Source organism: Humulus lupulus, chromosome 8 (genome assembly GCF_963169125.1).
Source record: "Humulus lupulus chromosome 8, drHumLupu1.1, whole genome shotgun sequence".
NCBI classification, from domain to species: Eukaryota; Viridiplantae; Streptophyta; class Magnoliopsida; order Rosales; family Cannabaceae; genus Humulus; species Humulus lupulus.
In genome coordinates this window covers 101,487,834-101,494,909 of record NC_084800.1, presented here as the reverse complement: position 1 = coordinate 101,494,909, position 7,076 = coordinate 101,487,834, and positions in this window count along the sequence as shown.

Below are 7,076 nucleotides of genomic sequence, written 5' to 3'. Positions count from 1 at the left end.
TTTGAGACTTTGCAATAGAAACCTCAAAGTTTCTTCTATTTCTTTTCTTACAAAATATCAATAAATAATTGAGTTTATACTTTTTTTAACCTTGTATTTTTTCTGATTACCTGTTTGGACCCTGTGTTTTTAATAATTTATTTTTGGACCCTATATTTTGTAAAATAGTTCAAATAGACCCCTAAACTCAATTTTGATGAAGAAAAAATTGAATATAATAATACTGTTTTTAAGCAGAATGATTTTATTTTTGTTTTGAATTGTTAATTTTGTGAATTATTTGTGATTTCAGTTGTGAAAACTTTGACCAAAATCGGGTTTAGGGTTCTATTTGAACCATTTTACAAAACATAGGGTCCAAAAAGTAATTTGTCAAAACACAAGGTCCAAACAGGTAATGGGACAAAACACAGGGTCCAAAAAGGTATAAACCTTAAACAATTTAACATTATTTATTTTCATTGACCTAGTCAATATGATATTTTTATATAATTAATAATCAAATTAATTATTCAAGACTACTAGATTAATTTTTATAAGAGATGACATGGGGACCATGGATTCATGAACTCAAGCTCCAATAAGTTATCGTGAGTTTATTTATAACAAATAATCTCACTACCTTATTAATTCTTCATGACTTCACTATAGACTCAAAATTGCACTCTTGAATTCATAGAATATTTTACACCAAATGTAAATATGTTATCCATTGTTATAACCATAATCATTATTCAATCTTCTATAGATGATCTACTAATGAGACGAGTGCAAATTACCGTTTTACCCCTCATTAGTATTTTATCCTTAACTCCTACTAAGTTCCTTGTAAATAATATTTCCATAAATTTAATTATAGAAATGAGCACTCTATCATTTAACACTTGAACCAAGGTACAAGGAAATCGTCATTTCACTTCTTAAATAAAAGCTATAGATTTCATATCTATGATAAATACTCTCACTCAATTATACTACCAAATCTCTAATATGTAAGTATGAGCTAGTTCGTAGAGTAAGCTGGTACGAACAAATCAAAATACTTGAATAATATAATTAGCAGAATATTAATAACTTAGAATTAAGATTAAATTGACCTATGGTCAACGTTGTGATATGATTAGATTTGATAATAACGATACTTACTTATCTTGTCAATAATCAATATCGGTCAAATCTAATGTAACAAAATACACCCAATCTTATCTACTTGGTCAATGTCTTGTATATAACATCACACCAAATGTGTAAGTAGATCTTATCGTAGATTACGCAATCAGTAAAAAAATCATGTGTACTGATTTAATCTTAGGACAAAATGTTTTTGAACATATAATTACAATTATAATCCACTATGACCGAGTCACTATAATTGTAACTATACATATGTTCGGGATTTTATAAACATTTGTATTAATAATAATTAATCACGTAATAAAACATTTAAACAACGCAATTTGATTTGAACAAAATGATTTCTACTACTTTATTGATAATGAATGAATTACATAAGAAATGTGGTTTTATAAGGGCATAAAACCCAACAATATTGTTTAAATTGTTAAAAGAAAATGCAGTTACAGTGGACCTTGCACAATTTTTTTTTAGAATTTTTTAATAATTTAGGATATGAAAATAAGGATTCAAAAAGTATGTTGCACGCATGTGTATAAATATCAAAATAAGCATGTGTGCAACAAGTTGTTTAAATCATAATTTTGGCATTATAAATTATCCGGAGTTATTGCAAATTTGTGGAATGTACCTTATAACTACATTATATACCATCATGTAAAAAAAAAATAGAATTTCAAATTATTAATGTATCGAAAATGATAAAAATACCAATAGATGGTGGTTAAAAGCAATATTGTCCAATAATTTTTCATATATAATATATATTTAGATCACTCAACATATGTCATATATGATCTTGAAATAAGACCTTAAAATTGGCATTTATTCTGTGTAGATATGGACTACGGTCACTACAAGAATAAAGGCTATTAGCGGCATAATAATTAGCAGGGGACCAAGTCCGCCTGTATTGTACAGTCTATTAGCGGCAGACTTGGGGTCTGCCGCTAATAATGAGTGAGTATTTAAAAAATATTAAAAAATATATTAGCGGCGGACTTTACCACTAATATACCAAATTAAATGCCTGGGAAAAGTTTTTAAGATTTATTAGCGGCGGATAATTCCCTGTATTAGAGGCGGACTATCCGCCGCTAATACTATTAGCAACGGGTAATCACCTTTATTAGAGGCGGGCTACCCGCTGCTAATAATATTATTAGCGGCGGGTCCCACCGCTAATGCTTATGTAGAGGTTAAAAATTGCACCACACATACTTCGCGTTCATTCTTTTCTCCCGTCTTCTCCATTTTCTCTTCTGCACTGCACAGCAAACCTCCGTCTCAGCAAACCTTCGACTCTTCTCCATTCCACAGGTTTGTTTTGGTTATATATACATATATATCTTAGGGCAGTTTTATTATCATTGAGGAAGAAAATTCTGAATGTATAGTATCAGTCACTAATTTTTTATTTTCTTCAAAGATATCAAATTCTACTGCATGCCGAGTATATATTATTATTATTATTATTATATATTTAATTCTATTTCTTTTGGTGGTGAAAACTGAAAACTAGTAGGCAATTATAATTCTTTATGCATTAGAAATATATTTGTTATACCCAGATTTTGAGCCATGTTAAATGTGACCTCGAAAGCTAGATTCGCAGCAAATAAACTCGTAAAGTTTGAAGTATGCTCCAGGACTAAATATCGAGCCTACAAGGCTGAGACGACCTCGAATGTGGTGACCTCGAAATATTCACGATCTCAAAGGGTAGCTCCCGAGATGCATCTATCCTCAGGGAAGACCTCGGATCAAGGGTTCCGAGCCTGACACACGTATAATCTCGAAGCCATGTGACCTCGGGAGTTCGAAAGCTGATGAGAAACTTGGGAGAATAAGACCTTGGAGATATGTGATAATGACCTTGAAGTGTTGTCTATAAGGGACGTGTTCTGCATTTATTATTGTAAATCCCATAAAATCATGGGATATTATTCGATTTGTTATACGCCCCCTGGTCTTCAGGGGACGTTTCCTTTTATATCGGATTACAGGCATTTAAAGCCATTTATTTTATTTACACCAAAAAGAGTAACTACCTAAAATATGTGGGATAGTATTCTGCAACCTTCTCTATAAATAGAGAGGTCATGCACCATTGTAATGGATCGAAATTCTGAACCTTGAGAGAAAACTCTGAAGAATTCATGCTTAAGAATTTTCAGAGATAATCTTGAGTTTAATAACAGAGACTCGTGGACTAGGCAGATTTAACTGCTGAACCACGTAAAAAATCGTGTTGTGTATTGTCATATTTTAATTGGCCATTATTAGTAGTTGTTTACGTGCTCTTCTTTCACTGTTGACGAAAAATGGCGTCAACAGTTTGGTGCTTTCATTGAGAGCCTTAAGCATTCATCCATGAAAAGTCATGGCCACTAACAATCAGAACACACCTGAAGAAAATTACCCAAGACGTCCTGGAAAACAGCCAATGGAGAACCCGGATGTTGAAGAGAGAAGTGGGTCTTCTGATTCCCGGGGACCACCTCCTCCACCAAGGGATGAGGATATGTATTACAATCCTGAGCGGTATGTTCCTATCGTAGAACTTGAAAACCGGCAATTGAAGCAGCTGTTAGCAGAGGCCAACAAACAGAATGAGGAGTTGACAAGGATAGCCGCAGAGGCGCAGGTGGCTCAGCCCCCGCCTCCGCGCGAAAACCCAGTCCCTCCTCCAAGGGACGTGCATGTTCCTCCCCGTAGACCTCGTGGGCGTCCACGAAAAGACGCTGCCACAAGGAGGCCGACTCAACCTCCGGCACCAGCAGAGCCATCAGCTCCACCTAGGCCCCAGAGAAGTACTCGAGCTCGGGGCCCGACTAACCCGCCTGTGGAAGTGCCTGCAGGAACTGAGAATAACCGAACCCCTGCAGAGGCTCGGACTCAGATACCTGGGAGCGCACCAAATGTGACCGACCCATCTCGGGCAAATTCTGGACCCTTTAGGCCGCATGGGTGGCAGCCACCGTCGCCTATACATTTCCATCCATCACCCATAAAGATATCCTTCACCCCCCCGCAGGAACGCTCAGCCCGTTCGAGATCAGGGCAAAGGGCATGCTGGGGGAAGACAAGGAAACGGGGAGGCTTTCCAAGAGCGGAGAGGCGCCCCATCTGAGAAAAGTCAAACGTCTCGGTCTCGCACGGTGGAGACGAGGCGACGTGGGAAGAATCCATCACGAAATAACCAACCAATGAGTTTTACCAGTGATGAGTCCGGAGATACCAGGTCGGTCAGTAAGCATGATCGAGGTCGTAAGAATACTGGAAGTCGCAAAAATCGACACGACCTGCGAGATCACCTGAATCAGAGTCGGGGTAATGGTGACCAAACGAATCCGGACTTGAGGAATCGCTTGAATAGGCGTAGAGATCCCTTGCGGAGACGCGAGCCTGGAATTATGATCGATGACAGCCGATTCCAGATGGTGCCTCTTGCAGATCCAGTCCAAGAAAGAATTGACCAGCTTGAAAAGGCTTTTAAGCTTTTGAAAAACGAGCAAAGGAATGATCGGTATGAAGACTCTGACGAGGAGCTCGAACCATTTGCTCCTCATATTTCCAATACTCCATTTCCTCAAGGGTTCCGGATCCCTCACGTCCCAACGTTTGAAGGGAAGACCGACCCGTGTAGTCACTTGAGCACGTTCAATACTATCATGAGAGCCAGTAACGTGGGTTACGAGCTCAGGTGCATGTTGTTTCCAGCATCATTGATAGGACCTGCCAAAAGTTGGTTCGAAAAATATAAGAGACACTCAATAACTTCTTGGGAGCAGTTGTCTAAAGACTTTAAGAAGCAGTTCAGAGCAATGATGGGGGTCAGACCAGAGGCATCCACCTTAACTAACGTCCGACAACAGCCGGGTGAAACACTAAAAAGTTACTTAACAAGATTTAATCTGGAAGTCGCCCGAGCTCGGGACGTGGATGACAGTGGGCACCTAATGGCTGTCCGAGCTGGCATAATGCCGGGAAGTGCCCTTTGGGACGATATGCAAAGGAAACCGGTAAGGTTCATAACCGAGTTTAACAAACGAGCGCAGAGGTTTGTCAATGTAGAGGAAGCGAGGTTGACGCTCAATGCGACTTCCCAGCCCGAAACTACAACGATAAACATCAACTCTGCCTCAACCTCGGCAGACCCAGCAGCTCCAAAGCCTGCCACGGAGAACCCCTCCAAGAGGAAAAAGAACGAAGGAAGTAACCCCGAAGCCGAGGGAGGAAAGAAAAAGAAAGGGGAGAGATATTTCTCCGTGTATAGAGTACACACCGAGCTCAATGAGTCTCGAGAGAACATATACCTGGCTAATGAAAACCAGGTTCCCTTTAGGCGTCCGGAACCGATGAGAAATCAAAAGTCCAAGAGGGACTCCAGTAAGTATTGCCGATTTCACAGAGACACTGGCCACACAACCGATGAATATCGACAACTGAAGGACGAGATCGAAGGATTGATCTCGAGAGGTTACTTCCAGCAATATGTCAAAAACCAGAATACTAGTCAGGCGGCCGCGAGCCAGAGAGTAGCCGCGCCTTCGATGACACAGAACAATAGTTCCCGAGCTCGGGAAGAAGACATGCCCCCGCCGATAGATGGAGAGGATGTAATAACCATCTCGGGAGGGCCTCATCTCGCAGGAGTGGGCAGGAACGCCGCTGAAGACTGGGGACGGGTCTCCTTATGAACCCGAACCTAGGGCTCCAAAAAGCCAGAGGATTGAGACACAACCAATAACCTTCACCGAGGAAGACGCATCCCATGTCCAGTTTCCTCACCACGATCCGCTGGTCATTACTCTTCAGCTTGCCAACAAAAGGGTCCACTGAGTTCTCATAGATAATGGGAGCTCAGTCAACATTCTTTACAAAGCAACCCTCGAGAAGATGGGACTCTCCCTTCGCGACCTGAAAGCGTGTGCAACTACTTTGTATGGCTTTTCAGGAGAAGGAACCGCCTGCATGGGATCCATCGAGCTCCCCGTGACCTTGGGAGACTACCCAGTCTCGGCAACCAAAATGATGGAGTTCGTGGTAGTAGACTTACCATCAGCCTACAATGTGCTGCTCGGGAGACCCGCCCTGGTCGGGCTGGGGGCAGTTTCATCAGTAAGGCATCTAGCCCTTAAGTTCCCAACCCCTAGCGGGGTCGGAACATTAAAGGGAGACCAATTAGCAGGGAGGGAATGCTACAACATCTCCTTGAGAGGAAAGAAACAGACGAGCGCACAAGCACTCGTCATCGTACAAAACAAAGACGGAACGGTCTTAGAGATTGACGAAGAGATTGATCCAAGGATTGAGGAGAAAGTTGACCTCAAACCTTTAGAGGAGCTCGAAGAAATTCAACTCGAAGAAGCTGATCCCTCGAAGAAGGTGAAGGTCGGAAAACACCTCTAAGATGAGGCAAAATAGCAATTAATTTGCTTTTTGAAGAAAAACCAGGATGTCTTCGCGTGGTCGCACTCAGACATGGTGGGGATAAGCCCGAATGTGGCAAGCCATGCACTGAACATAGACAAAAGCTTTCCCCCGAAGCAACAAAAGCGAAGACAACTGGACGAAGACAGAAAGAAAGCACTAAAGGAGGAGGTCGACAGGTTAAAGGCAAACCGATTCATTAGGGATGCCTTTTACCCTGACTGGGTAGCCAATCCGGTGTTGGTCCCAAAGCCTAATGGGACGTGGCAAACCTGTATTGATTACTCAGACCTCAACAAAGCTTGCCCAAAAGACTGTTTTCCATTACCAAGGATTGACCAGCTCGTGGATGCCACAGCGGGGCATGGCCTAATGTCGTTCATGGATGCTTATTCTGGATATAACCAGATTCCCATGCATTCCCCCGACCAAGAACATATGAGCTTCATCACGGATAAAGGGCTATACTGCTATAATGTCATGCCATTCGGGCTCAAGAATGCTGG